A 22,862-nucleotide genomic window follows, 5' to 3' on the forward strand; every position below is an offset into this window, starting at 1 on the left:
CCAGCCAGGCGGAGGTCAGGGACAACAGAGTGTACTGGGATGTGTTTGTGAAATGGCCTGGCACTTCAGAAGCCCTGAAGTACCGAGCTCTGGTGGACACAGGGGCCCAATGCACCCTAATACCATCAAGCTACAGAGGGACTGAGCCCATAACCATTCAAGGGGTCACAGGGGGATCACAAGATTTGACTGTACTGCAGACTGAGATAAGCCTGACTGGGAATGAGTGGGGAAAACACACCATAGTGACTGGTCCAGATGCACCTTGCATTCTTGGCATTGACTTTCTGCGGGAGGGATGTTTTAAGGACCCTAAGGGGCACAAGTGGGCATTTGGGGTAGCAGCTGTAGGGACTGCAGACAGGGAACAACTGTCTGCCATGCCTGAGCTGTCAGATGACTCCTCTGTAGTTGGCAGCCATAAGGTGCAGGATTTGAAGTTACCAATTGCTTCTTGCATAGTGCATCGCAGGCAATACAGGACCAACCGAGACTCTCTGCACCCCATACATCAACTGATTCGATGACTGGAGAGCCAGAAGGTAATCAGCAAAGCTCATTCACCCTTCAACAGCCCAATATGGCCAGTGCGGAAGGCAAACAGGGAATGGAGATTGACTGTGGACTACCGTGGCCTGAATGAAGTGACTCCTCCAATGAGTGCTGCTGTGCCAGACATGTTGGAGCTCCAGTACGAACTGGAATCGAAGGCGGCCAAGTGGTATGCCACAATAGACATTGCTAATGCTTTCTTCTCCATTCCCATTGCAGAAGAATGTAGGCCACAGTTTGCTTTCACCTGGAGAGGTGTCCAATATCAATGGAATCGTCTCCCCCAGGGGTGGAAACACAGTTCTACCATCTGCCATGAAGTGATCCAAACTGCACTGGAGAAGGGTGGAGCCCCTGAGCACCTGCAGTTCATTGATGACATCATTGTGTGGGGTGAGACAGCAGAGGAGGTCTATCAGAAGGGTGAGAGGATAATCGATATCCTGTTGGAGGCTGGCTTTGCCATAAAGAGAAGCAAGGTAAAAGGGCCTGCCAGAGAGATCCAGTTTCTGGGAGTTCGATGGCAAGATGGCCGTCGCCACATCCCTCAGGATGTGGTGAATAAGGTAGCCACTATGGTGCAACCCACTAGTAAGAAAGAGACACAATCCTTCTTGGGGCTTGTGGGCTTCTGGAAAATGCACATTCCCGGGTATAGTCAAATAGTGAAACCCCCCTTCCAAGTAACACAGAAGAAAAATAGTTTTGTGTGGGGATCTGAGCAACAGGTAGCATTTGACCAAATAAAACGAGAAGTGGTCCATGCTATGGCTCTGGGACCTGTTCGAACTGGGCCAGAGATCAAGAATGTGCTGTATACTGCAGCTGGTGAGAGTGGTCCTACATGGAGTTTGTGGCAGAAAGCTCCTGGTGAGACAAGGGGCAGGCCCCTAGGTTTCTGGAGTAAGGGGTACAAAGGTTCTGAGGCCAACTACACTGCAACAGAAAAGGAGATCCTAGCTGCCTATGAGGGAGTCCGAGCTGCTTCTGAGGTAATTGGGACTGAGTCACCACTCCTCTTAGCTCCAAGGCTTCCAGTCCTGACTTGGATGTTTAAAGGGAGGGGCTCAACCCCACATCATGCCACAGATGCCACCTGGAGTAAATGGATGGCCCTGATAACTCAGCGAGCTCGAATGGGGAACTTTGAACGCCCTGGCATAGTAGAAGTGATCACCAACTGGCCAGAGGGTGCTGACTTTGGGATGCCACCAGAGAAGACAGTGACCCATGCTGAGGAAGCTCCCCCATATAATGACCTCCCTGATAATGAAAAGGGCTATGCTCTATTCACAGATGGATCTTGCCGTCTTGAAGGGAGCAAGCGGAGATGGGAGGCAGCTGTCTGGAGCCCAACAAGGCAAGTGGCAGAAGCAAGGGACAGAGAAGGCGAATCCAGTCAGTATGCAGAGGTAAAAGCTGTCCAGCTGGCCCTGGATATAGCAAAGTGGGAGAACTAGCCGGTGCTTTACCTATATACTGACTCCTGGATGGTGGCAAATGCCTTATGGGGGTGGCTGAAGGAATGGAAGAAGAACGGATGGCAGAGGAAAGGAAAGGCTATCTGGGCCGCAGACCTGTGGCAAGACATTGCTGCCCATCTGGACAAGCTGCCAATAAAGGTACAGCACATCGACGCACACATTCCCAAAAGCAGAGCCACTGAGGAACACCAGCACAACCACCAAGCAGATCTGGCTGCTAAAATCTTCCAGACAGACTTGGACTGGGAACACAAGGGTGAGCTATTCCTAGCTCGCTGGGCCCATGACACTTCAGGTCACCAAGGGAGAGATGCCACATACCAGTGGGCTCGGGACAGGTCAGTGGACATATCCATGGAAGCCATCTCCCAGGTTATTCATGAGTGTGATATCTGTGCTGCCATAAAGCAGGCTAAGCGCATGAAGCCTTTATGGTATGGGGGGAGATGGTCAAAGTATAAGTACAGAGAGGCCTGGCAGATCGACTACATCACCCTTCCTCGATCTCACAGTGGCAAGCAGTACGTACTGACCATGGTGGAGGCAAGTACAGGGTGGCTGGAAACGTACCCAGTACCTCATGCCACTGCCCGCAACACCATCCTGGGCCTGGAGAGACACGTCCTGTGGAGACACGGCACTCCAGAGAGGATCGAGTCGGACAATGGAACCCACTTCAAGAACCATCTCACAAGGGACTGGGCAAAGGAACATGGGATTGAATGGATTTACCATATCCCATATCATGCACCAGCTGCAGGGAAGGTTGAACGCTACAACGGCTTGCTGAAGACCACCCTAAAAGCCATGGGGGGTGGAACCTTTAGGAACTGGGAAAGGCACCTAGCTCAGGCCACTTGGTTAGTCAATAGCAGAGGGTCTGTAAACCGAGCTGGTCCTGCCCAGTCCAACCTGCTGCAAACAGTGGATGGAGATGGAGTTCCTGTGATCAATGAGAAAAACCTACTAGGAAAATCAGTATGAGTTTTCCCTGCTGTTGGTGGGGGCAAACCAACCCAAGGGGTGGTCTCTGCTGAGGGGCCTGGTTACACATACTGGGTCATGCTAGAGACTGGGGATATTCAGTGTGTGCCACAACGAAACGTGACATTGGCTGAAAAGGTACAGCCTCTGAAGGTAACACCAATTAATGTAATGTAATCACTGTATAATAGTTATAAGTCATTGTCAGTTTTCTCTCCTAGTTTGATAACAACCTGGTGTCAAGGATCCAGCGTGAACCCACCGCACACAAGCATCAGCTCAAAAGGACTTCTGTATCATCTTGCCTACACCTGCTCCTGCTTCCCATACAGCAGTAGACTGTTCCTGACTCCCTTTCAGAGGTGAAGATGGTTTCCTGTTCTCTCTTATTCTTCTCCACGTTCCTGCCCAGCTCAAGCACCACCTGCATCAACTGGCACCAGAGAGAGAGACTGCCCTGAGAGAGACACAGCCGGGATAAAGAGGGACTTACAACATGAACTCTAATACCACAACTCATGACTGGATAAAGAAGCTGTGACAGGAAAGTGGAAGTGAAATAGAGGGTGGACTGTGCTGGGGCACACCCATCCTGGATGGGGCTGAGAAGAATCCAGCCCCAGGTGGACAAAAGAAATTTAATCTGGGGAGGGCTTGGCCCCTCCCCTGCTGGGAGAAGGTGGTCCCCTGACTCAGAGGTGGTCTATTCCACTTCCCCTTTCCTGTCCAGCAAGCCTATAAAAGGGGCAGATATCTTGCTGCTCTTCCCTTTTTTCCTGCCTCGTCTGCTTGAGAGGACTTCCTGCTGCTGTTGCTGTCTCCTGCACCAGACCACGTGGCTGGGGCCCTTTCTCTCTCTCAACTGAATCCACCAACATCCAGGGGAACACAAGGCCATCCAGGCTTGGTTTTGTATATTTTTCTTCCCACTTAACCTCATCCCTCACCTCTGTGAACCCCCCCGCTGTTACTGATATATATATATATATATATATGTAAAAAAAATTTTTTTTCCTTTCCCTTTTGTGAAAAAAGAAAAAAAATTTACTCCTCCTACTTCCAAACTGACTTCAGAATATTTCTTTCACAAGTTTTTTTTTTTTCTCTTCTTCTTCTCTCTCTCTCCACCCTGCCGAGAAAAAAGGGAGAAGGGCTGGGGGAGGAATTTATATCTATTATCATTTGAGCTCCTAAACTCAGAGCTCAAACCACCACAGGTTGTTTAGCCTGGAGAAGAGGAGGCTCAGGGGTGACCTCATTGCTGTCTACAACTACCTGAGGGGAGGTTGTAGGCTGGTGGGGGTTGGTCTCTTCTCCCAGGCAACCAACAGCAGAACAAGAGGACACAGTCTCAAGTTGTGCCAGGGGAGGTATAGGCTGGATGTTAGAAGGAAGTTCTTCACAGAGAGGGTGATTGCCCATTGGAATGGGCTGCCCAGGGAGGTGGTGGAGTCGCCATCACTGGAGACATTCAAGAGAAGACTGGATGAGGCACTTAGTGCCATGGTCTAGTTGATTGCTTAGGGCTGGGTGATTGGTTGGACTGGATGATCTTGGAGGTCTCTTCCAACATGGTTGATTCTATGATATACAACTATGTTACTCAAATTTCCACCAATCATGCTAAATATTACCTAGAAGTTTGGGCTTAGGGTATTAAAAACCCTGAAGGGAACACCTCCCTTGGTGGAAAGATGGTGGAAAGACTGTGGATTTGGCAGAGACGGAGGTGGTTGACGGTCTGTGCTTCTCTTCCTCCGTGTATGACAGGGACTCCTTCTTGGTAAGAATTGTGCATTCAATATATAGCTTAACATTTGCTGCATTTCTGTTATCTATTAGCATTATTGCAAAGATTTGTCAGATCTTACCTGAGATTTGTTAACTTGAGCTCAATCATTTGCAGTTAGTGCATTTATCACTGACAATCCTGAATCTGTTGTATCTGTCTCTTTAGTAAATTAAACCCATTAATTATTTTAACTTTGGGAAGCTGTGTCAGCACAAGTCTTTATTGGGGCACTGGACAAAAGAGGCAAACATCAATTTTGTCAAACATTTCCAGTAAGAATACAAGGGTTCTGAAACAAGCAGACATTGGGCTCTTACCCACGACAACTGGGAATGCAAGAATCCACAAGAAAGAAATTACTTGCAATAGCATGGCAACTATATTATTGGCTCAATGCACAGCTCTTAGGTAAGAGGCAGATAGGAGCTGATTTAACAGTACAAAGACATTGATTATGTTAACATTACAAACTGTCTTATAAGAGATTCATGGTTGGTGGGGTTTTTTTGTGGATTTGTGTGTGTGTGTGTTTTTCTTTGTTTGCTTTCCCATATTAGCACAAAATATCAAAACCATACTCTCTTCTCGAAGATTTTTAAGATATTACGTTTTGGGATCCCTTTGGATGGAGGCTTCCTTGTGACAAAGAAAATATTCCTTTAAAAAGAGTACTGCAAAATAATCTTCTGAGTTGTCTTTGGTGCAGAGAAAATATATGTAACATTTCTTTATAAAAAAGTGGAGGAACAAGTTGTAAACTATTTACCAGATTAATTTTTTTCAAAAAGCTTTGTGGAAGAGGTATTTATCAGATATGTATAAATCTAACTCAAAGAACTGACTCACTATGACCTAGACAAGTGGTCTGTGTGGTGGGTGGGGAACTGGCTAATAGGCTGTACCCAGAGTGTGGTAATAAATAGCTCTTTCTCAGACTGGCAACCTGTCACTAGTGGGGTACCCCAGGGATCAATATTGGGCCCAATGCTGTTTAATGTCTTCATTAATGATTCAGATGTTGGAATTAAGAGCACCCTGATGAAGTGTGCTGACAATACAAAAATAAGTGGGGAAGTTGACACCCCAGAAGGAAGAGCCACCTTCCAGGAAGATCTTGACAGGCTGTTTGAGTGGGCAAGAAGGAACTGTATGAAGTTTAGGGAGGCCAAATGTAGGGTCTTGCCCCTGGGAACACATAACTAGGAATGCCCAGATTGGTCAGGTTGGGAGACATCTGGCTTCAGAGCAGCACTGTGCAGAGGGACCTGGGGGTCTTGGTGGACCCTCAGGCTCAAAAGGCTCAATATTATTGAACAGTGTGCTGCAGTGGTAAAGAAAGCCAACAGGATGCTGAGTTGCATTAATAACTGTATCACAAACAGGGATAAAGATGTCATTCTCCCACTCTACTCAGTGCTGGTCAGGTTGCACTTTAAGTACTGTGGACAGTTTTGGTCCCCCATATACAACAAGAATGTGAACAGGCTGGAAGGGGTCTAGAAAAGGGCCACAAGAATGATCAGAGGACTGGAAAACCTGTCATAAGAAGGAAGGCTGAGAGAACTGGGTTTGTTCAGCCTTCAGGAGACAAGGCTTAGGAAAGACCTCATTGGACCATCAGTCCAGTACCACCATAGCCATTAAATCATGCTCTGAAGTACCATGTCTACATGGTTTTTGAACACCTCCAGGGGTGGTGACTCCACCACTTCCCTGAGCAGCCTATTCGAATGCCTGTTTTCCTAATATCCAACCTAAACCTCACCTGGTACAGCTTGAGGCCATGTCCTCTCATCCTATCACTTGTTACTTGGGAGAAGACCAACTGCCACCTCTCTCAAATCTCCTTTCAGGCAGTTGTAGAGAGTGAGAAGGTCTCCCCTCAGCCTCCTTTTCTCCAGGCTAAAGCACCCCTCAGCCACTCCTCACCAGCCCTCTTTACCAGACCCTTCTCCAGCTTTGTTGCCCTTCTTTGGTCATACTCCATCACCTCAATGTGTTTCTTGCAGTGAGGGGCCCAAAACTGAACACAGTGTTTGAGGTGCAGTCTTTCCAGTGTCAAGTACAAGGGGACAATCTATTCTGTGATCCCGCTGGCTACACTGCTCCTGACACAGGCCAGGGTACTGTGGGCCTTCTTGGCCACTTAAGCCCACTGCTGACTCATGTTCAGCTGCCTGTCTGCCAGCACCTCCATGTCCTTTTCTGCTGGGCAGCTTTCCAGCCACTCTACCCCAATATGAGATACTGAGGTTCTTCCTTGTAATTCACTTCTCAATGTATATACAAAACTAGTTAGCAAATGGCTGTTGAAAGGCAAGTGGCTTATCTAGGGCTAGGAGTGACCCTAGAACTTATCTCAGCAATTGTTATTCTTTCTATGATTACTACAATGAAACTTACACAAGAAAAGCTTCGTTTTCTAGAGGCTGTACCACAGCGTGTCCAAACATCGGAAACACAGGATGGTCACAACCCTTTTTAGATGATCATCCTGTAGCAAAAGATAGTCATCAGGCCAGTCAGTTGTTGCCTGTGTTGTGCACACAGCTAGAAAATTTGGCTAGAAACAGGGGTGCATCAAGAAAGGTGTGTCCAGCAGGTCTAAGGAAGTTTTTCTACCCCTCTACTCTGCCCTGGTGATACCACACCTGAAATATTGAGTCCAGTTTTCAGCTCCCCAGTTCAAGAAAGACAGAGAACTGCTGGAGAAAGTCCAAGGGAGAGCCACGAGGATGGTTAGGGCACTTGAGCATCTCCCCTATGGAGAGAGACTGAGGTCCCCGGGGCTGTTTAGTCTGGAGAAGAGAAGACTGAGAGGGGATTTAATGAATGTTTATAAACACCTGAGGGGTGGGTATCAAGAGCGAGGGGACAGGCTCTGCTCAGTTGCACCCTGTGATAGGGCAAGGGACAATGGATATAAACTACAACACAGGAGGTTCCACCTCAACCTGAGGAGGAAATTCCTCACTGTGAGCGTCACACAGCACTGGAACAGGCTCCCCAGAGGGGTTGTGGAGTCTCCTTCTCTGGAGACTTTCAAGACCCATCTGGATGTGTTCCTGTGGGACCTGTGCTAGATTCTATGGTCCTGCTCTGGCAGGGGGGTTGGACTTGATAATGTCCAGAGGTCCCTTCCAACCCCTAGCATCCTGTGATCTGTGATCTGTGAAGTGTGTACAAGTACATGAAGGGCGGCTATCATAAGGAGGGAGACTCCCTTTTTACAAAGAGTCACAGGCTAAAGACAAGGGGTAATAGGTACAAGTTGCTACTGGGGAGATTGGGCTGGATGCCTGAATTTTTTTTTTCACCGTTTGAACTATTGGACATTGAAATAAACTCTCAAGGGAGGTGATGGATTCACCAAGAGTAGACAGTTTCAAGGCCCACCTTGACAGGGTCCTGGGCCATCTCAATTAAACTATATTCTTACCCTGAAAGGTTGGACTAAATGATCCTTGAGGTCCCTTCCAATCTGGTATTCTATGAATCCATAAACCGAATTTCCTAAACTGAATTTCCTTCTGTGAAATTCCAAATCAAGAGGACACACGAATAAAGTTTTAGGAAACAAACAACCCCCCCCCCCCATTATTTAGATATTTTGGAAATTTGGTAGCTTTGGGTTTGTGATGTAAGGAGTGACACTAGGCCCAGCTCAGTAGTTTCAAATGTAGCGCAGAAGTTGTTGGGTTCAAACCTGAGGCAAAGCAGTAAGTGGTGGAAGTGGTACAAGTCAAAAAATCTTCAGAAATTGTCCACAGTCTTCACCTGTGTTCCAGTTCAGCTCTCTCCAGTGCTGTGAGTTACTGCTGGAGCTTTACAAATAAGAAGCCACACGGTTTTACTTAAAGAGTAGTACATGCTTTCTGTCAAGAAATACCAAAGACAGATTATGAGAAAGGCCACAGAACTGCAGCATTAGACATTGTTTATGAAGCTATGTTTTCACATCAGTTTCAGGAACCTCCCTGTCGTTCAGATTTCTGCAAGTGACTACTCATCCTTCAATACCCTGTAAAGTCAGATCCAAATTTCCAGAGGTAAAATCATCCTACCTGTGAAACAAATTCCTAGCATTCTTTGCTAAAGCACAATCAGCTATTTAAGCTTTCAGGAGTTCTCTTTACCACAGAAAATCTCCTTTCAAAAAGTTTTCTTGACCAGAGCCCTTTGAAAGGATTTCAGAGGGGACCTATAAAAGTTTTAATATGAACTGCACTCCTGTGAAGAGAATGAAAACCAGAATTAATTTGATTTGGTGACTTCAGATTCAAAACAGCCACTGCTTTCTATTCAGCTCAATGTCTGATATGAGCATTAGAGGGTAGAGGCAATCTACCTTCCTGTACCTCCTGCACCGGAAAATGAAGCAGAACAGAAATCTACACTAGGTTTGATTAATATTTCAAAAAATTTTCAAGGCTTTCTCTTCAGTGTTGCCTTCTTAACAATTATGTGTCTTTCTCCATAGCTGTCCTGGTTTTGCTGGGACAGAATCACAGGAAAGACATGAACTGCAGGCCATTAGCAGTTCTCAGTCAGCCAGGACAGCTGACTTGAGTTGGCTTATGTTCATGGCCCATACCATACTCAATATAAAGGATGAAGGTTGCCATGAAGAGGATAGTTTCCTGCTAGGGATTCTTGTTTGGGACGCTCCTAGAGCTGTGAATTTTTCTAGTGTCCTGTCAAAACTATTTGAAATAATCAATATTACTGCAACTAGTAATAAGGTAATGCAAAGTTTCTATATTTCAGCTACATATGAACAAGGAGTATAGGGAAGTTACTTCCAGGTGGTTTTAGCTCAAGCAGGGTTGAGCCTTGAGTGTTTTGGCAGCCTCAGGATGATGCATGAATAAAGCAGAATTTCTGGTGTTGCAGTTTTTGGATCTCTTTTCTAAGACTTCATTCAATAGGATGCTTTAAAGATTTTGTGCACCTGTGATGAGTTAATCTGCTTTTCTGGAGTTTATAACATCTAACACAGCAGATGACATTTCTGAGAGACTACAGCAGGGACAGAGTATGAAAAATCATCCTGGTCTATTTTATGCTTGTGCATGTTTCTAAATTACTTTCTTCAGGGAAATCAGTCACATCTGTCTCATTAATTAAAACAAGAAGTCAAGAGCTAATAACTCTGATGTGCTCCTAAAAGGCTGAGTGACATTTAGACAGGTAATCTGAGGGAAGTCAGAGGAAAACCCCAAAATAATCAAAATACAACAGAACTTTCATGAACTTGAGGAAGGTGACAAGATACCAGGGTCCCTAGCCTGCTACAGCAGAACTGGGTCAGGCTCCTAAAAGTACAGCCTCCAGAACTGAAGCACCTTCCTGACAAGGGTGCCAATTTTTATTTCACTTCCTTAGTGTCTAGGAGAGCAAGGAAAGTTTCTGCTGTTTTGCAGAGAGAGAGGCACCTGTCATTTATACACTTTAAGATCTTGGCCTGTTGCATGAATCTGTTCAGGTCTGGTGAAGTCATAATTCCTTGTGCAGGACTGATGTTATATCAGATGCAACAACAAGAGAAAACCCAACACTTGCTCTTAAAGTAACTCCTTATAAAATTGAAAAACTGTTACTGGTGATGCTTGTTTTTTTTTTGGTTGATTTCTCATTTATTATGCCAACTGCCATTAGTTACTGTAATTTACAAAACCCACATGATCATTTTAGAAGTCTTCATCTGAGCCCATATTACTCGTTGAGGCAGGACAGTGAAGTTACACACCCTTCTTATCACAAAAACAAAGGGGATCACTGACAAATGATAGTTCCTCTTGGCTGTCTCCAGCAAAGACTTTCTGCTAGAAGCAGTTCATGTCCAGGTAAGTGGGATTTTCACAACTACTACTGTCATGTTTCCAACCAGTTCCAGATGATTGCTTTATTAAGATGACAAACTAGAAAATATAAAAATGAAAAATATGAAAACCAGATCTTAAGTAGCTGCAATAGATAAATATTACATGCTCACTGGCATTTCTTTATCAAAATACCCATAAACATTTAAATAATTAAAACCCCCCTCACTTAGCAATAAGATTACTTGTGACACACACTCTTTTAGCAAAATATTCTTGTAAAAGTCACAGAGCCTCTAATAACCTTTTCATCTTAGTCTTAAACATTACTAACAGATTATCCTTTATGCAGTTTATAATTGCATCTCTTCAAAACATGCATCTTTCCATGCCGTGACTCGGATTTGAACCGAGGTTGCTGCGGCCACAACGCAGAGTACTAACCACTATACGATCACGGCAAGCTATCTGAATACTCAAAATTGAAGTCATATTTTCTTCCCCCTCAGTGCTGTTCAAAATTTTGTACAAATGGTGCCACCTACAGTTTGCACTGAGTTGCAGCAGCAGGTTGTTCTAAATTGTTTTCCCAGGTAATTGCATATTAATATTTCTCACAATTACTTCCAGACTTTTAATAATCCAGGTTTACCAAGATTATCTAAAATCAGGCTGTGGGGAGTACCCTTCTCCTGTCCACTAAATCTTTTCAGAGAGAAATCTTTTTTCCTATTTTATCATTCATTGGAAAGCCAAAGTCATAGAATCATAGAATCAACCAGGTTGGAAGAGACTTCCAAGATCATCCAGTCCAACCAATCACCCAGCCCTAAGCAATCAACTAGACCATGGCACTAAGTGCCTCATCCAGTCTTCTCTTGAATGTCTCCAGTGATGGCGACTCCACCACCTCCCTGGGCAGCCCATTCCAATGGGCAATCACCCTCTCTGTGAAGAACTTCCTCCTAACATCCAGCCTATACCTCCCCTGGCACAACTTGAGACTGTGTCCTCTTGTTCTGCTGCTGGTTGCCTGGGAGAAGAGATCAACCCCCACCAGCCTACAACCTCCCCTCAGGTAGTTGTAGACAGCAATGAGGTCACCCCTGAGCCTCCTCTTCTCCAGGCTAAACAACCCCAGCTCCCTCAGCCTCTCCTCATAGGGTTTGTGTTCCAGACTCCTCACCAGCTTCATTGCCCTGCTCTGGACACGTTCCAGTACCTCAGCATCTCTCTTGAATTGAGGAGCCCAGAACTGGACACAGTACTCAAGGTGTGGCCTGACCAGGGCTGAGTACAGGGGAAGAATAACCTCCCTTGTCCTGCTGGCTACACTATTCGTGATCCAGGCCAGGATGCCATTGGCCTTCTTGGCCACCTGGGCACACTGCTGGCTCATGTTCAGCCTACTGTCAACCAGCACGTCCAGGTCCCTTTCTGCCTGGCTGCTCTCCAGCCACTCTGTCCCCAGCCTGTAGCGCTGCTTGGGGTTGTTGTGGCCAAAGTGTAGAACCCTGCACTTAGCCTTGTTAAATCTCATCCCATTGGCCTCTGCCCAACCATCCAGCCTGTCCACGGCCCTCTGCAGGGCCCTCCAACAGATCAACACCTGCTCCTAACTTGGTGTCATCTGCAAACTTACTGATGATGGACTCAATTCATTCATCTACATCGTCAATAAAGATATTGAACAGGATAGGGCCCAACACTGATCCCTGGGGGACACCACCAGTGACAGGCTGCCAACTGGATGTGGCACCGTTCACCACCACTCTCTGAGCCCAGCCCTCCAGCCAGTTCTTGACCCATTTGAGAGTGAATCTGTCTGAACCACGAGCCGCCAGCTTTGCCTGGAGCTTCTTGTGACAGACAGTGTCAAAGGCTTTGCTGAAGTCCAGGCAGACTACATCCACAGCCTTCCTTGCATTCACTAGACAGGTAACCTGATCATAAAAGCAGATCAGGTTGGTCAGGTAGGACCTGCCCCTCCTGAATCCATGCTGGCTGGGCCTGATTCACTGACCATCTTGCAGGTTCTGTGCGATTGCACTCATGATGACCTGTTCCATAACCTTGCCTGGCACCAAGGTCAGGCTGACAGAATCTGTAATTTTCTGGTTCCTCTTTCAGGCCCTTTTTGTGGATGGGCATCACATTGGCCAGTCTCCAGTCATCAGGGACCTCACCTGTGAGCCAGGACTGTTGACAAATGATGGAGAGTGTCTTGTCCAGCTCATCTGCCAGCTCTCTCAGCACCCTGGGATGGATCCCATCAGCTCCCATGGACTTGTGAGGATCCAAGTGGATCAGCAGGTCCCTTACTGTTTCCTCCTGGATTACAGGGGGACTATACTGGTCCCCAATTCCATCTGCCAGTCCAGGAGGCCAGTTGTCCTGCAGACAGCCTGTCCCACTATTGAAGACTGAGGCAAAGAAGTCATGACAGCAGAAAAGTTTGTCAATGTGCCATAGAGACATTTAGCCAAATGAACAAAATCTGCATTTGCTGAGTTGAACCAGATATGATTCATTCTAATGTAAGAGATTGTACTGATTGATGTCCTCTTCCTTACCTCTGCAATAAGCAGGAAACACAAACAGCTTTTCCACAAATTGAATTATTTGCTGTGGTCATACTACAGATGAAATCTGAGTTCTCTCTCACTTATCTTCTACCAACTGAGACCATCAATTAGTATGATGTTGAAGCAACTACTGGGAAGTACTTGCCCTTTGTTAGGTATTCAGGCACAACATGACTGTAAATGACATTCAGATAGGCATAACATAAAAAAAAGAATTAGTTCTTTCAAATAAGAGCTCCAATAGAAATCAAACTGTGCAACATAAAGATTATAATGGGGAAAGAGAACAATGGATCAAGCTCTGGGATGCTCAAGCTCTGCTCAGAGAAGGCAGCCCATTTTCCTCATGCTTCCCACAGCTATATTCATTATGTAATTACAAAAATGTTGCTTGATTTGAGAGCCTTGAAAATCATAGAAACACCAACACTGCAGTGGTACAGTGCCACACTATGTCTCTGAAGAAGGAGGAAGACACACATAGAGACTTTCCAGGTTGTCATGTACAATGCCACTAAAATGTCTTCATCATATCTTCAGTATGTTGAGATGTGGATTTACTCCAAATGAAGGTCTACACAACGAGGACTAATTAGTAAGTAGCTTGTGTGAAAGAAACATTAGGCTGGAACTGTAGAGACAAACTTACCAAACAGACTTGCTCTGCCTCAGTGATGAACTGCACTGCTTCTGCCACAGGGAAATGCACAAGCACCTCCTGCAGGCACAAAGATGGGTCTTCCCTGCTTCTGGGGCCAAAGGAGGAAAGGATAAAGTATCTCTTTCTTTCTGATGGTTGCTGGGGATGGGGGGATTGGAGGGCAGCAGGGAAGGGATGGGACGTGGAGCAAAATCACGTTCTAATAGTGTTTCAGACTGCTGTACTTCAGCCTATGGCCCCGCCCAATGGCTTGGTGTGACCAGAAAAGCATTTTACTCATAGGTCAGTGTACCGTTCTGTAGTGAAGGTACCATATGCCCAGAATTATGCCCCCAGATGCCAGCTAACTTGTCCCAGCATGTTCTGCTAAGTCCCCCCTTTCCACCCTCCTTTCAGGAAAGGAGGACAAAGGCCCAGGTGCCAATCTGTCTCCTAAGGGGTAAATAACTACATGCACCCATCGCATGGCATGCTTATGCTCTTTCCATCTAAGGTCATAATTCTAGCTTCACCCTTTCTATATGTGGAAGCAGGTTGTTGACAAGTGTGCCCATTGGCCAGATCCAGCCTTGAGAAATCTATAAGTACTACTCCATTTGTTTACTACTTTGCTCTCTCCTTTTGCTTTCTCTCACTTTGGCCAGGCCACAGAAGCTCACAATCCCTAAGTCTTCTCACTCCCATATGCAAGCATGCTAGAAGCATCTGCATATGGACAGAAGCCAGCTCACTGAGCTACTCAAGGAACCAGCAAAGGATGATCCCTTCGCCAAACCGGCATCGTAAGCCCAGTCGAAAGGACTGAGGAAAAGCCCCGAGAGAGGGTAAGCTCTAGCCCAGAAGGGGTAGGACTAAGCCCAAGCCTGGCAGTCCAGACCTGCTGCAAGCTAATTAAGCAGCTAATCAAGCGGAAACACATCTTGCGTAACCCCTGTCGTTTGCGGGAGAGAAAAGGAGCCGTAACCACTCCACAGCTCTGTGCCATCGGGGCAAAGCACCCGGGATTTCCCCGAGGGAAAGACAGAGCAAAAGATATCCTCTCTCTTGAGATTAAATCAAAGACTGCTGCATTGCAACTTTAATGGAAAGCAGTCACTGAGATTTCAGCAGAGCCAGCTCACTTCAAGCCAAGCTGAGGGGGGGAGTCACTTCACTGCACCCGCACTGAAATCCACCTCCGAGATCGGAGACGACTGGCCCCGCCTACCGGGAACCGTCACTTCCCCGTGACAGCAGGAGAAGGAAAGCCTTGTCCCTCCGCGGCCACGGGAGGAGAAAGAAGGGCACTGCCCGGATGGGACCAGCCCGGGCAGATGAGCAGCAATCTGCCTGCATAACCTAGCAACTTGCCTCGCTACTGAGAAAGAAAGAATGTATCTTTCCATGTGTGCAACAGTCAGTAAGAATCTATTCAAAGCACCTGCGTGTAGCCACATGATATTTCCAGCTTAACTTGGCCCGTGGTAACGTTATAAATATCTCTGTACATAGTTCGCAGCCACCAAGCGTCTTGTCGAGTCTCCATCTAGTGGACAAGCTGTGGAACTGCACCTTTTGTTCCCTTAATCAGAAATTGACTGTAAATATTATAACTGGGTAAAATTGTATATACTGAACCAGTTATGGACTATATTTTTACAACCATGTATTCAAATCAATATATATATGGTGATTAATAAAATAGTAATAATTATAATAATAAAGAATAATTCTCATAATTCGTATTTCATAATTCATAATTAATAACCATCATCCTCCACCCCTAATCCCCCCCAGCACAACAGCTTCCACAGGAGAGGAAGTCTGTTGGTTCCCTGATCTCCAATCCTGGTAGGCACAGACTAACCCCATGTGAAGGGACTGCATTGTTGTCACAAGCTTCAAAAGAGGAGTGGCAAATATCTGATTTAAACTAAACCTTCAACTTAGGTTTGTTGTTGCCTCATAAAGCCATAACACTTAGCTGAAATTAAGGATAACTGTAAATAAGCAATGACAGAAAAGTAAGAACTCTCACTATCTTCCCCTCCCATCCTTTTCTTTCAGTTCTTGTGCCACTGCTGTCTGGAAAGCAGATGACAGCAGAATAAGCTGCTGAAACTTTTGACAAGAAAAAAAATTCTGGGAAAAGCAATTCCATCTAGCACAGCTTGTGCATTACAGCATGAACGTTACCTGTAAAACTATCACATGTATGTTGTCATCTGTAAGAAGTCATTGTACAGGACTTTTTTCCCTTTATTTTATCCCTTTATTCCCTTTATTCCATCCCTTTATTCCCTTTATTTCCCATATTTTTTCCCTCACCAGCCTCCAAGTCCTTTGAACTCAGGAATTGGACAAGGATTGTTACTTCTCAGCTAAATCTTTGATGTGGTAAATCCTATGATACTCCCCAGTACTCCAAAGATCTTGATTAAACAGGACAGACTATACACCAGTATTTGATAGCACCTGTGAGGACTGTGTATCAGGTTCCTTTCATTACTGCAGTTTTCCTTTTATTGTTTCTTTTTCTTGAAAATATAATAATTGCAGAACATAGAAAACTGTGATTCAGAAAAAAGAGTTGTAGTCAATGCCTGAAATCAGCTCAAAAGTCTTAACAGTGAACAGGATGAGCCCATCACCTAGTCATCTGCATGTGGATATGTATGCATATGGAAGATGGCTTTGCTCAGCATCAGCATGCATGGGCAGGTGGAACAGACCTGGAACAAAGATGATTCAGTAGTAACTTCTCTTAAGTTTCTTATTATTGTAGACATGTGGAAGCAGAGCTCTTAGAATATCTACTTTATTTCCATACTTCCACACTCTAAAAAAAATTCTGATCATGTTATTACTGGTTGCCTGTCCTGAAGTAACAACAGCAACTTCTGTTCCATCTGAGCTCCTCAGAATATCTGTATTTCCCTTAAAGACAGAAGCCTAGTAAATATTATAGATAAAGTTTTCTGTCCATGGCATCTCCATCTAAAGTAAAGGGATTAAGCTAAAATTACTGCAAGACTCCTTGAGGTGCTTTATGAAATGATACTCAGCAGACGAAGGAGATTTTAAATGTGATTTGTCTTACAACCATCGATACGATACTTGCAGCCGTGATAAGACAGGCTTCTAGAACAATTATTCTGCTATACATGCTGTCACCTCCCATAGCAGGTATAGAAGTGCATTATTTTTTTGCATCAGTGAAATAGATTTGCTGGATTGACATCAAAGCCTTTCACTCCAGCACCTCAATGTCTTTCTTTCAGCCTAAAGCTGAACACACTACTCAAGGTGCCTCAAGAATGCTAAATACAGAAGGACAATCACTTCCCTGGTCCTGCTTGTCCTGCTATCCCTGAGACAAACCAGGATACTGTTGGCCTTCTTGGCCACCTGAGCACACTGCTGCCTCATGTTCACATGGCTGTTTAACCTGCACCCATTTAAGCCATGAGCAACCAGTTTCTCCAGGAGGATGCTGTGGGAGACAGTGTCAAATGCTTTACTAAAGTGCACAGGCTTTCCCTCATCCACTAAGTAGGTCTTCTTGTTACAGAAATATTTCAGGTTTGTCAAGCTGGACTGTTCCTTCATGAACCTATGCTGACTGGGCCTGATCACCTGCTTGTCCTGCGCATGCTGCATAATGGCACTCAAGAAGATAACGCTCCATGACCTTCTTTATCAGTTAGGTCAGACTGACAGGTCTGCAGTTCCCATATTCTCCTTCTGGCCCTTCTTGTAGGTGGGCATTAATTTGCCAGTGTCCAGTCAGCTGGGGCCTCCCATTAGCCAGTACTTCTGGTAAATGTTGGAAAGTGGGTTGGTGAGCACTTCTGCCAATTCTTTTAGTACACAAGTCTGTCCCATAGACTTGTGTATGTCTAAGTGCTGCAGCAGGTCACTATCTCCTCCTGGAGCTTAATTCTGCTCTTCTTCCCTATCTTTGAGCTTAGAGGGCTGTGTATCCAATGAACTGAAGACTACTACTAAAGACTAAGGTTCTACTACTAAAGACTGAGGCAAAGAAGGTATTGAGTACTTTAGCCTTTTCCTCATCCTTGACCACTATGTCCCCCTGCATCCAACTGAGGACAAAGATTCTCCTCAGTCCTCCTTTTATTGCTAGTATATTTGTAGAAGCATTTCTTGTTGTCTATAACAGCTGAAGGCAGATTAATTTCTACGTGGGCTTTGGCCCAGGAAGCAGACAAGTCAGCCTTGCCTCCATCCCTGAAAATGTGATGGAGGTTGTCTATAAGCACATGAAAGAAAATAAAGTTATTGGGAGCAATCAGCATGGATTTACCATGGGGAAATCACGTTTGACTAATCTGAGAGCCTCCTATCATGGTGTGACTGAATGTACAGATAGATACAGGGAGAGCAGTGGATCTCGTCTACCTTTAATTTAGTAAGGCTTTTGACACTGTCTCGAATAACATCCTTGTAGGCAAGCTCAGGAAGTCTGGGTTAGAAGAGTGGGTGGTGAGATTGAGAACTGGCTAAACTACAGAGCTGAGTGGGTTGTGATCAACAGTGCAGACTCCACTTGGAGACCTATAACTAGTGGTGTTCTCCAGCTGTCAGTATGGGGTCCAGTCTTATTCAACATCTTTGTCAACAACCTGGATGAGGAGATAGAGTGTACCCTCATCAAGTTTGCTGATGGTACGAAGTTGGGAGGCTTGACTGATATACTGGGTAGCTGTTCAGTGAGATCTGGACAGACTGGAGAGCTGGGCAAAGAGGAACCTAATGAGCTTTAATGGAATAAATGTAGAGTCCTGCACCTGGGGATAAACACCACCATGCACCAGTACAGATTAGGGTTTGACTTGTTGGAAAACAGCTCTGTGGAAAAGGACTTTAGAGTCTTAGTGGACAGGAAGTTATTCATGGGAGAGCAATATGCCCTTGTGGCCAAGAAGGCAAATGGTATCCTGTGGTGGATTAAAAATAGTGTCACCAACAGGTCAAGGGGGGTTCTACTCCCCCTCTACTCTGCCTTGGTGAGACCCCGTCTGCAATATTGTATCCAGTTGTGGGCTTCCCAGTTCAAGAGAGAGTCAAGCTATGAGGATGATTAAAGGACTGGAACATCTGTCTTGTGAGGAAAGACTGAGAGACCTGGGATTGTTTAGTCTGGAAGAGCAAGGACTGAGAGGAGACTCAATGTTTATTAATACCTGAAGGGGTGGGTGTCAAGAAGACTCTTTTCATGGTGTCCTGTGATAGGACAAGGGGAAATGGGCACAAAGGGGAAAATAGAAAGTTCCACCTCAACATTGAAGAAAAACTTCTTTGCTATAAGGGTGACAGCACTGGAACAGGCTGCCCAGAAAAGTTGTGGAGCCTCCTTCTCTAAAGACTTTCAAGACCCATCTGGATGTATTCCTTTGTGACCTGCCATAGGTGATTCTGCTTTGGCAACAAGTTGGACTCAATCGTCTCTAGAGGTCCCTAGACCTATCCTCACCATTCTATAACTGGCCCTTACATTTTCCTCGCTGCATACCCTCACAGAAACATTGTAGTCCTCTTGGGCGGGCCTGCTCCTTCTTCTAAAGACCATAAACTCTCCAATTTTTCCCTGAGTTGCAACCAAATCTCTCTATTCAGCCGGGCCAGACTTCTTCCCCTCCAACCTGTCGTTTGGTACACACAGTGGACCAGCTTCCACCGGACTTCAGCTTTCACCTCTGGGTGAAGAGTGAATATTAGCGCCATCAAATGGTGTAAAGAGAAGGTGAAGAAATGTTATACAGAGCTGCAGGAAAGGGTGAACCTACTCTTCTTTCTGCTAAAGGGCTGTCAATTTACTGAGCCTTATAAGAGAGAGAGAATACACTGAGGTAACCTAGACTTCCACTATAGAAGAATTATAGAGAAATCAGAGGTTTTTCTATGAGGTCTGCATGGTTTGCCATTTGGCTATGGTTCCTTTCTCAGGCACTGAACTTCATTTCGCATCACATCTACACGCTGAACTGTATGTACAAATGTAAAATACAATCAATGTCCATTAGAAGTAAATGCTGGGCTGGAAACACTCTTTAGCAATTCTTAAGACAGCTCTCCCAACAGCAAGCAGTTTTTTTCTCTTCTTCTCTTATTTCTATTAGTATTGTAACCAGTCTTATTCTCAGTATGGTCTCCTACACAAAGATTCATAGTCTAGAAAAGTCACCTCAGGCTTCCTATTTTAATTTGAATTTCAGTGCCTCCATGCTATGATACTTTTCTTTTGTTCTGTGCAGCCCCATAATCAGTCACGAATGACAATACAAAAGTCTATTATTGACTGTTATCCACTGTCATGTAACTTTTCTTCATGGATAAATTTCTCCCTGTCCTGAGGATTTTGCTCTTTTCTGTTCTCTTTTCCCTTCCCGCACCGTTCAAGTTTCTTTCTTGTAGACAGAGGTCTACAGTGAACTAAATGCCAGAACTCTTTATCTTCTTACCAGTAAAAGCGAAATCTCAGAGTTAGCATGGCCACTTCTGCAACCATGTATATTTAAATATAGACATCCTTAGCACATGACATAGCTAAAATCTTCAAAGTAGCTATCAGTATTACTTGTATCCCACCCCAGTTGTGTAATAGGTCTTACAGCACAACTCCTGTGTCAATGAAAATAGTAGTCATCTGGCATTTGTCCCACTTTGCATAAGCTTCATCCAGCAGAGCACAGAATTCAAAGAAAGTAAATGCATAACTACTCCCAAACAACAAAATTCCAAAGTCCATATAGCAAATGTAATTTCCTACCCTGCTAACTGATGCTTCTAATATGCTGCTTAAATCTGAACTGGCATTTTATTCTGCCAGTCTGTGGTACAATTGAAAGTGTCCCCTGTTGTTCTTTTATTTTGCGATTTTTATCCTCTTGTAAAATTCTCTGTCTTGCTGAATATTTGCGCAGATTTCCTATATCTGAAGATGCTTACAGGAGGAATTATTTTCTTGATTGTTGGTTGGGGTTTTTTTTGGTTTTTGTTTGGTTCAGTTAAAACACAGAAATCAGACTGGATAATCCAGATGAGCATTGTGGCTTACCTGAAAGAAGTAGAGCATGAATTAGTTCTGATGTCTCATTAATTTAGTCCCTGAATCTTTAAGCTCTCCTCAAGGTTGCTAATGTTGTTAACATTGTGAAAAGACACAAAAATTTCCCTGTGCCTCCAAAAATATACTGAGAATAAGAAGGGTCTTAGGATCTTCTGTTACTGACAAACACCTGTCCTCCTTACTATAAAGATCGCCTAAGCACAACTTCCCATTTAATATTCTGCTGTTAGTGAATTAGTTGAATTGTCCCCAAGGATTTTGTATACATAACATTCTTAATGTCATTTATTTTACTTCATTTTATTTTTTGTGTTGAAACATAACAATACACTTTCACCTAAAGCCAAGCAGACTACCGTGTGTATCCAAACAGTTGCAAGCCACATGACTGGGAGAATGGCTGTTGGGCAGTTCTATCATTTGTTCAGCGCCATGCTCTCTATTCTGATGAAGAAAAAGAGGAAATACTTTTTTAGAAGTCAGGATTTGCCAGTCCTTTCCACTACATTGCATTTTAACTTGATCTTAGTACATATTCCATTTTTGTGTTTGGCAGCATTTTCTGTGCACTTACTGTTGCATGGTAAGCAAGTCTGCAGAAAATACCCTTTTGCAAAGAGAGAAACCACATGTCACATTTAGCTCAGTGATGTGTAAATATTGAAGGAAAACTGAAGCTCCTTACAAGTAGATAATAATGAGCAAGACTGCCAAACTAAAAAAATTCATCTAGGGTCTGACAATGTTTTAACATGCTAACTGTTGTTAGACCAAGCTTGTCTTGACAGCAATTTTTATCTACAAATTGATTAGCAAAAGAGGGATTTTACCAGTTTGTGTTTACTGTGAGAGCTTTCTAGAAGCACTGAAAATGTCAAGGAGATAAAAACATGAGCCTTGATGTACTCCTATGAGAGCAGAAGTGACACAGCTCATACTCTCCTGTCAGTCTGGAAGGTCATGTTTTTGGCTCTAAATCCCAGAAGCTATTCAAGGGACAAGCTTCACAAGCTTTGAGATGTGCTGATCATTACAGCTCTTATCTCCTTCCTCTCCATAAAAGGAGGCTGAGCATTATCCTCCATGCAGCTTTCTGGTGGAGCAGTTTGCCCGACATTTCCACAAGTGCAAGGTGCAGAGCCTTAAGGTTACATAGCTTCAGCTGTGAGCACTTGCAAGTCTTACCTTGTCAGACTTTCAGAGCATCATCAGCGCTGAGGATCAATGCATGGTGCCCTTGTGGTAGACTTGAGGGTTTATCCATCCCATATACTTTTTTGTTATTAATGGCAGAACTGATATGTGTTTCTTTCACCATGAACTGTGAAGAAATCTATTTATGCCTTTTGTGAGATGGGTAGGATATGGTGTGCCACACTATAGCATTGAAGTAAATAATCTTGCAATCTGTATGGGATTAGTTCAAGCCTAAAATCACAGACTCAGTTGTATTTTAGCTTATAGTGCTACACAATCCACCTACCTCAGATTGAAAACAGGACTGACTGTGATTGAGCAGGTGCTGCCTGGAAGGCAAGGCAGAGCTGGGAAGCAGCACCTGCAGCTCCAGTCACATGGCCAGGAAACAGGAGCTACTGATTCTGCTGTGAGCCATTATGATGGTGGTAATGATAATATTATGATAATACTAAAACATGATAATAATAAAAACATGATAATATTATAACAGGAGAAGGACCAGAATTGAAGGTTGAATAAGTGAAGAGTCATCAAGGGGAAATTCAGATAAGTTGTTAGAAATTAAAGCATAAAAAGCTTTAAGCCTCAAGAAACTGGAATGTAGTGGAACATTTTTTTCAGTGAGAACAGAATACTTTTCAGATCCTTCCCTTTGGTTTGTGAATTCTTTATCATTCCTGCACATTGTCAGAGGTACATTCACCTTAAGCTAC

General features: G+C 44.5%; 1 protein-coding gene and 1 non-coding gene across 4 annotated transcripts in view; both read right to left on the reverse strand.

Annotated features, from left to right (window-relative positions):
* The window catches only part of NFIB (nuclear factor I B), a 306,386-nt gene that overhangs the window by 245,429 nt on the left and 38,095 nt on the right, over positions 1–22,862 (reverse strand). The window lies entirely within an intron of this gene.
* TRNAH-GUG (transfer RNA histidin (anticodon GUG)) lies at positions 11,024–11,095 on the reverse strand. Its single transcript has one exon. It is a non-coding gene; the product is annotated as a tRNA-His (tRNA).

Source organism: Indicator indicator, chromosome Z, assembly GCF_027791375.1.
Source record: "Indicator indicator isolate 239-I01 chromosome Z, UM_Iind_1.1, whole genome shotgun sequence".
In the NCBI taxonomy this organism is placed as follows: Eukaryota; Metazoa; Chordata; class Aves; order Piciformes; family Indicatoridae; genus Indicator; species Indicator indicator.